The following is an 8,978-nucleotide window of genomic DNA, read 5'->3' on the forward strand; positions in this document are numbered from 1 at the left end:
CATGCTGATCCTGAACTAAATTTCCATGGTCTTGGAGTGTTTGCAGCACCATCACAAGCTCAGTAAGGTTTTGATTTATGAGTACCAGATGCAGAGTTGTGAACTGATGTTTTTTGTAGAGTTAGCAACTGGCTTCCTATATTTTGTTCCTGTTCCAGGACCTCATCTATTATGTTGTTCAATGCTCTTCCTTATATAAAAACTCATAACAAATTCTTTGCCAAGATCAGGGCCAGGACAAAGTTTGTTTCTCCCAGTGAACAAGTCTACTTTCTTCTGTCACACAATGAAAACAATGAAAAGATGGCCCACCTCTATACTCAGTCCAAGAATCGACATAAATTATCCAGCTGTATGAGTTTTGAATCCGCTGAGAGGAGTATCAGAGGTGATGGGAAATCCAAGGAGAATGCTCAGAGTTCACTTGAAATTAAGGAAGCAGGACAAGCCGTGGTTTCTGAAGGGAAGTACTGATCACCTATACACTCTGATCCAGGGGTCCTCAGACTTTTTAAACAGGGGGCCAGTTCACTGTCCCTCAGACTGTTGGAGGGCTGAACTGCAGGCCCTGGGACGAGTTAACTGCTAATCAGGACAGGCAGTGGTGCAAAAACACCTGGCAGCCAGGATAAATGCCTTAGGTGGGCTGCATGTGGCCCGCCAGCTGTAGTTTGAGGACATCTGCTCTGATCAAATGGGGAATCCAGAGAATTCCCAAGCTGAACCATTCTAGAGGGTTCTCTAGCATAATATTAGGAGCTGGGACTGGCCACTAGGGTTCAGAAGAGCCGGGAACATGTGAGAAAAAGAACTCAGACAGTTTTTCCCTTAAGTATCTCTGATTTCGAGGATAAAAAAAAGCTCTGGGAAGTTGTGGCACTCTGGCAATGTAATGTACTTGTCCAGGGAATGTCTAGAAAGATCATCTGATCTGATAACTCCACAGAAGTTCACTGACCCCTTTACAATGGGGTCCAGGAAATATTTTACTTTCTAAATTCAACTAACTCCCTAGACCAGTCCTGCAGCCCCTTTTAATCGACTATAAGGCAAATGGGTCACATCTTGAAGAAATCCATATGAAGACCAGCATGAATGGTATTATCATAAGACAAGTGCAACCATCACATCATTTTGATTTTCACCTTGGTTGCTAGGAAACTCAGTTCTAAATTGTTTGCTTGATTGTTAGAGCATTCAAGAAGTATGGTGGAGCGTGGGGTGGGGATTCAGTATATTTTATCACCGTCTCTTTTTGTTTGAACTGCTTTATTCTTTGGTAACAGATTTTAGTCTAATTGTACCAAGAATAACCAATTGGAAACTCCCTCAAATTCTTTTTGAAAGCAAGCAGGAAATAAATAAGCATATGGATATATGATATTTTCTTTGTAGGCTTGTCAAAGTTTCTATATGGGAAACCAAAGTTTCCTTGGGTTTAATGTGACAGGATTATTGACCTTGACTCAAGCTGTGCTCGCCTTTGCTCTTCAGATTTGTTGCTATTGGCCACGAGGAGGTCTGGGCCAGTGTATGTCCTCCTAGCAGTTGAAGGAGTCATTGCTGCAAAGGCAAGAAAGTACCTCATTTTGTTAGATGCTTTTATTCCCCTTGGCATCGCAATAACACTTTCCTCAGGCTTCTTGCCTTGGAAACACCTAATGACAAGATGCTTTTGATACTTCAGTAACTAAAGCTCCTTTAATGGGATCCATGATGGACCTGCCTTGTTTTGCACTATAGTGAAAAATGTTATAAGGAGGTTGCAGTATGTATTTTGTTGGTAATGATGCCTTAAGCTATTAAGGCCATTCGTTGTTTTCTGAAAGCGAGAGAGATAATGCTCACTAATAAAATTCACTGCACTGCAGGTAGCTCTAAGTTTCTTTCCTACAAAGTACCCCATAGCTCTTGTGGGTCTGCCTCCTTCCTTCATCTTTCTTATCTCTTTATGAGATGGGGAGGGGGGCACAGCTCTTTTAGTGATGAGGAATTGGACTTTGTCTGAATCCGAAATAAGTCACAAACAAGAGCGAACAGTGCCCCCTCTTTGTACCCCCCTCTCCGGGTCCTGGCTCCCTTATTTGCCTGTCCCTGAAGACCCTGTTCTTTATTTCTACTCCTTGTCCACGATTCAGGCATTGAAGTTCCCCTTAACACTTAACCCAATTTCTCCTCGAACTGAAAATGCAAATGTGCCTGCTTTATTATCTGTATGTGTTAAGCTTCTACAGGAGGTTTTGTGCTAGGCACAATGATCTGGATGGGGAAGTGCAGGAAAGAGGGGGTATGGGGAGTAGAATGGCCTTTGAACTGCCACTGGCCAGCAGCTGGAGGGCTTTGCACTCTTCCCTCCTGTGACTAGAGTGAGGATAGCAGAAAGGGTCCATGGGCAGAGAAAAAGTGCTGTGAGTATTCCATCATGGAGCCAGGGAAAGGTGAACTGGAGAACCCAGTGGCATCTCAGGGACAGGAACCTGTGATTTCCATGTCACCCCAAATCTCTCAGCACAAAACTGTCTTCTCAATTTTACTGTTGTAAAGACTTCTGCTCTAGGAATGGGAGAAAGCACAAAAGAAGTTGGCAAGAAAAAAAGTTTCCCATATCCCTTCCACACCAAATCCAAGATATCAGGAACATGTACCTTTCCCTACACACGATGCTGTGTGATATTTCACACAGGGACCAGTTCGACATGGGTAGGGATCTCAGAAAACTTTATGTGCTAATAGTCCACCTGTAACAACTAGTTGACAGTATTTGTTTTTCATGCTTCTATTTTTAAAAGCCGCTGGAAATTAGTAATATAAAAGTTTCAACTTTGACATCTAACAGATTAAACCTACTTTGGAGGACTGAAATTTTATAATCACGATCTAACTGGGCTAAAGTGTATTAAAAGCAGAGGCTTTCACAGGGGCAGGCAGGAGTGGTGGTGGTATGCAGCAGTCCACGAATCAACAACTGGCTTCTTTTAGCAAACATAAAAGCTATTTCCAGTTGAAATTCTCAGAAACACTATAGGAAATTAATATAACTGATTGATGTGATCTCATCTGATAGAGATGGGAGTTGAAGCTTTATCCCTCTAGAACAGGTGATTAGAGGCAAATGAGGGGCAAGTTCCCATGGCAACTATTTGGCTATCTCAGACCCAAAGGAGGCCTCTGAAGGGGAAGCTTTGAGAAGGAATATGGGTTTTCAAGGGGGAAGAGATATCAGACTTTGTCGTTTAGGGCCATACTGGAGTATTTAAGGGATTCAGCTGATTTGGGGATACATCTACAGCTGTCGTATGAGTGCTGGGGACAGATCTTAGATACTGTTCCAGTCCTTTGAAGCAGTAGCATCACTCATCCATTTGATTCTTCCTCTCTCACCAACCTTCTGCAAAGGGAGGCAGTTCCAAAAGGAAGCAGGGTGTCTGTGGACATTCGTGGAAGCCCATGTGAGGCTGTGGTGGGTGTGGGTCCCAGGTGAATCCAGCATTCCCAGGTCCTTCCTCTCTCCTTAGAAATATGCCCTGTCTTCGTTGAACTCATCTAACCAACCATTCTAGCCCATAATAGGACTGCAGTAGTCTTTGGGATGCCAGTGCTGTGCTGAGGGAGATGGAGCAAGATATCAGGCCTCCTTATGTGAAGGGGTGTGGCTGAAAACTTTCTACTCCCTCTTAGGGGATTAGAGTCCTATTTCAGGGCAGCTGCCAGGGCTTAAAGGTACAATTCAAATCAGAGAGCACCACTCTGAGGACTTTTCCAGCATCTTCTGATCACTCCTAAATTACAATCTCTGCTCTACCAGCCTCTCTCCCCCCTTCATCCTCTTAGAAGTAAAGTATTATGAGGTCTCCTGTTATTTTCCTTCCCCAGCTATTTTCACTTTTCTGTGGTTCCACTGCCTGTTTCCTATCCACTCTCTCCTCCTCCCACACATACTCCATAGTTCTTGGCTGACATCTGACATGTCAGATTTGATGAAATATCCATTTGTGTGCCCTTGAAATTTCAGAGGCCCTAAGGCATTCCTAATCCAGGCCAGCAGTGCCACTGGAGGACAGAGATTGGGGATAGGTGTAACAGTTCCTAAATTCCTACTATACGTTTTCACGTATGCTGACCCACTAAATCTCCAAGATAATTCAGTAGACATTTAATCATTCCCATTCTGCAGATGATGAAATTTAGAGTCACAAGATTCACGTGACTTGTCCAAGGGATTAGGGCTTATAAACCACAGAATCAGGATTTGAATCCCAGTTCTTGTGCTCCAAATCTGATACTTCTTCCATTTCATTGGGAAATTGTCTGGACTTGAGGACCACATGCAAATATTATTCATGGCTTTCGAAGGCTGCTGGAGAGTGGGAAAGGGATCATGAAATACTCATTTTGTTTAACTGTTACAATCCCAGGGGACTTGCAGAGGGATTTTACCTAGGGTCCTCTAATCTGTCTTCACTCAGGGTGGTGGCAAATAATTTAGTCTCAGTCTCTGACTGAAGAATAATACATTCTCATCCTAGCCATTGAATGACCTGAGTCAGGAGTCACTCTGGTTTCTTGATTTCCATTCTGTCATTCATGTCTTCAATCTCTTACCCATGCATTCAGTCACTCATTCATTCATTTGTTCAACTTCCATGAGAATTTCTTAGGTGCCAGATGCTATGCAAAGAGTTTGAGATTCAATGATGATAAAGACAGCTTACAATCCTTACTTTTCAGAAAGAGTCAGAGACTTCAGTAGATAATGGCAGTGAAATGTGGTAGGAGCAATGATAAAGCTATGGCCTGGTTTACAGCATGGAAACTTTGACCAGATAAAGGGATGAGGAAAATTGTAAGAATTTATTTTTGTAGAAATCAGCATTTCCTGGCTCCGACTTACACTCTCCCCACTTTCCTTCTCTAGGTTCCTATGGGTAGCAAATATTAAAAGTCACTATTTTATTTTAAAAATTGAGTTGGTTTTGGTGGGAGATGGTGAAGCATGGTCATCATATGAATCATCATTTGAGTCTTTCAAGAAATATAATGCTCAAATGCTTTTTCCCATTACATTTCTGGGAAATATTCTAGGATATTAGCCCACAACTGACTAATGTGGTCCCCTCTAACAGAAATAGTCCCATACAAATGCATCCAATGAAACTAGAGAGCTTCGATTGCCTTGGTACCCGAAGAAGTAAGTGGAATGTATTTTTTTTTATTAACTCGCTTTGTAAATCAATGTCCTTGCATCAGAACATGGTCTTTCAGTGATGTGCTCTATACAACTCTCTTCCTGTGTCCTTCTCTTTAGGGATGGGCACCCATGTGCTGTGCAGTAACCATTTCTTCTCTCTAATCTCCTTCTTTGAAGGCTTATTTTCTCTGATTGTGTTTCTTGGAATAGCCATGATATAAAAATTCATACTGTAGTGTGAAAGGATGAAAACAACTTCATGCTGTACCCTTTGTTGTGTATTTGGATTGTAATGAAGATCAATCACTCAATTTGATGACATAAGTCCTTTTTAAATGTCCATGCCCGTAATTAATTGATTTTTTCAGAAACTCATGTACCAGGCCCCAAATTCTAGGTCTTGGAAACTTAAGATTCTAGTGGGAAAACTTCAGGCAGCAGTAAATTTGACCTACGGGGAAATATTTTAGAGTAGAGTGGACCCTTTTTCTTCCTTAACAAGTCCAAACTCTGGCACAGCTGCTTGAGATGACATTTGTAATTTTTTCCCATTTCATGAAGTACTTGTGGTTCAGCTCATCTCTTACTTTTGCAGTCAGCCATTGAACAATTCTAGTCTATGCAGAGTGGAATTAAGAACCGAAGATGAATCTCCATTATCTCTGAGGTAAGAAGACAGGGAAGGTATGCAGCTTTTGGACAATAACTGACCTGATAATCATTGGTTATTTAGACTAGAATCACCTGGCCTCTTCCCATGCAGAAGTTCTCCGGGTGGGCCAGCTCACATTTCAGCTCACATATATAAGTAGCCAAATGTGGTCTTGCACATATTTGAGGATAAAGGGATTGTGGGGAGGATGGCTGAAATATGAGTAATGTTAATAATGTGTACCATGTTTCAGACCCTGTGCTAAAGGAGCACAGATCCTCAAAACTCCATGTGAAGTAGGCTTTGTTATTGTCATTTTAAAGGTGAAGAAACAGAAACACAACTATGTTAAATAAGTTGCTTAAGATCACACAGAAAATGTAAGAGACAGGGATTTGAACCTCAGTCTTTCTAGAGCAGTGGTTCTCAACCTTCCTAAAGCTGCGACCCTTTCATACAGTTCCTGTGGGTTGTGACCCACAGGTTGAGAACCACTGTTCTAGAGCCTGTGCTTTCTAAAAATCACTGCACTGGACTACTTTGTTTGGGAGAAGGTAGATAAGGTTACAGCATTCCAAGCTGTAAAGAGATAGAAGCTTGATGAATGCCCTAAAGGTAAGAAAGGGTAAGATGTACCCCAGAAACATTACATAGGCCAGTCCAGTGTGACTAGAGGCAAGAATTCTTGCAGGGCAGTAAGGAATTACTTCAACAATTGCCTGGGGTTGTATTCTGGAGGATCTAATTGTTGATCTAAAGAATGTATACGATATCTGCTATCTAGTATTTCAATTATTATTAAATACCATGTTTTAAGAAGTAAGTTTTCAGAAAGTATAAATGAAAATATTTTCAGAATATACAGAGGCCCTCGGAGATAAATAAAGCACTAAAGCCCTAACAGAAACATATTTAATAAAAGTAATCATTCAGCACTAGAGGCATTAGATGAGGTCTATTGTGAATTGTTTTCCCTATGCACATAATAGAGAAAATGTCCAGTATTGTGATTATCGAGGTAATTTGTCTTAAGGTTAATAGGTGGTTGGAGAAAATGATGTTTTGTTGTGTTCCATCCTACAGGGGCCAAAAGATTCTTTTTGGCCTATATAACATTTACAAAGAAGGTGCTGGTCTAATAATCCCCAAATGACAATCCTGGTAACATCACAAAATGACTTCTATTGTTGTCTGGAAACAAGTGGGATTCTAGGTAATAATGGAAATGACTATGTATGCACTGCTCCCTGGCCTAGGAGACCAAGGGCCCAGACTCCAATTCCAGTTTTGCCACTAATTAACTGTGTGACCTTGAGATAGCCACTCAGCTTCTCTTGAGCCCCATTTTCTCACTTATAAAATGTGGGAGTTGCAGTAGAGTCTCTGCTTTCCCATCTTGTCACTTGTCCTTTTGTGTTCTTTTTAAGAAGCATTTTTAAAATTTCACGAGTAATATGTGAATCTTCTCTTATCGTAAAATGTTAAATAATACCAAATCTCACTTCAAACTCCTATTTCATTTGTCTTCCAAGATAGAAGTTATGTTTTTAATGTAATCTTCCAGGTCATTGTTATGTATCTATAGAGAAATAGATATATAATAGCTTTGTGGGGTTATTTTTAAAATAAATGAAATCAAACTGTATGTGTTCTTTTGCAAGTTGATTTTTCATTGAAAAGCACTTCTTGGGGATATTTTCATGTCAGTACACATAAATCTATCTCATTCTTTTTAACTGTTGCATAATCTGCATACACAGTACCATGATTTAACCACTTTTCCACTGATCGTATTTGTTTAGAAATGGTCATTGTTACAATTCTGCAGTGGGCAACCTTGAGCATTTCTACATATGTACATGAAAGTATTTCCTTAGAGTATATTCTTTGATGTGGAATTGCTAGGTTTTAATATTTCAGTTTTTTTTAAGCACGGTCAAATTGCTCTCTAAACTGCTAGTGCCAATTTACTGGCAGTTTCACTACAAATTGATAACACTTGATGCAGTCAGACTTTTCCATTTGCCAATGCAATGGACGAAAAGATATCTCCAGTTACTTGTTGCATGTTTTTCCTATGTTTATTGTCCATTTGCTTTTCCTGTTTGTTGGTAAGTTGTTCATTCATATGCCTTGCCCATTTATTTTAATGGGATGTTTGCATTTTGGGCATTGATACAGAAAATTATACTTTTAATATGCATGTAACACAATCATTGATAACTATAAAATCATATCTATATTGTAATTATGTTATTATAGAATATAATCTCATTTCTTAAATTAGCTTGTGATGAATATCACACAGTAGTTAAAAATTTTTAATTCTGCCAAATTTATCCATTTTTTCATTATGATTTCTGGGTTCTGAGTCTGGCTTAAAAAGTCTTTCTCTTCTATTAAATTATTTCTATGATTTTTCTCCTAATAGCTTAAAAGTTTTTTTTTTTATTTTTTTAATTTTTAAGTTTTTTCCATTTTTTAAAAATTAAATCATAGCAGTGTACATTAATACCATCATGGGGTACAGTATACTATTTCTGTATACAATTTGAAATACTTTCATCACACTGGTTAACATAGCTTTCATGTCTTGTTCCTAGTTATTGTGTTAAGACATTTATATTCTACAATTAGAGAAATTTACATGTACCCTTATAGGATGAACCATAGGCGTGATCACACCAATCATTTTCCCTCCACCCACCCGTCCCACTCCCCTCCCCTCCCTCTCCCCTCTCCCCATATTCCTGGCCTAAAATTGGGCTATAGCTTTCCTATGAAAGCTATAAATTAGTTTCATAGTAGGGATGAGTACATTGGCTACTTTTTCTTCCATTCTTGGGATACTTTGCTAGGAATAATATTTTTCAGCTTCATCCATGTAAACATAAAGAAGGTAAAGTCTCCGTCTTTCTTAATGGCTGCATAGTATTCCATGTTGTACATTTACCACAATTTATTGATCCATTCGTGGGTTGATAGGCTCTTGGGCTTCTTCCATGACCTAGCAATTATGAATTGGGCTGCAATGAACTTTCTGATACAAATATCTTTATTGTAGTGTGATTTTTGGTCTTCTGGATATATACCTAACAGAGGAATTATAGGATCAAATGGCAGGTCTATTTTTAGTTC

The 8,978-nt window shown here is 39.6% G+C and overlaps 1 pseudogene; it reads left to right on the forward strand.

Moving 5' to 3' along the window:
• The first annotated feature begins 303 nt into the window (after window positions 1–303).
• The window catches only part of LOC100955051, a 17,844-nt pseudogene continuing 9,169 nt past the window's right edge, over window positions 304–8,978 (forward strand).

This window comes from Otolemur garnettii, unplaced genomic scaffold (assembly GCF_000181295.1).
Source record: "Otolemur garnettii isolate 467f Iridium unplaced genomic scaffold, OtoGar3 scaffold00109, whole genome shotgun sequence".
Taxonomy (NCBI): Eukaryota; Metazoa; Chordata; class Mammalia; order Primates; family Galagidae; genus Otolemur; species Otolemur garnettii.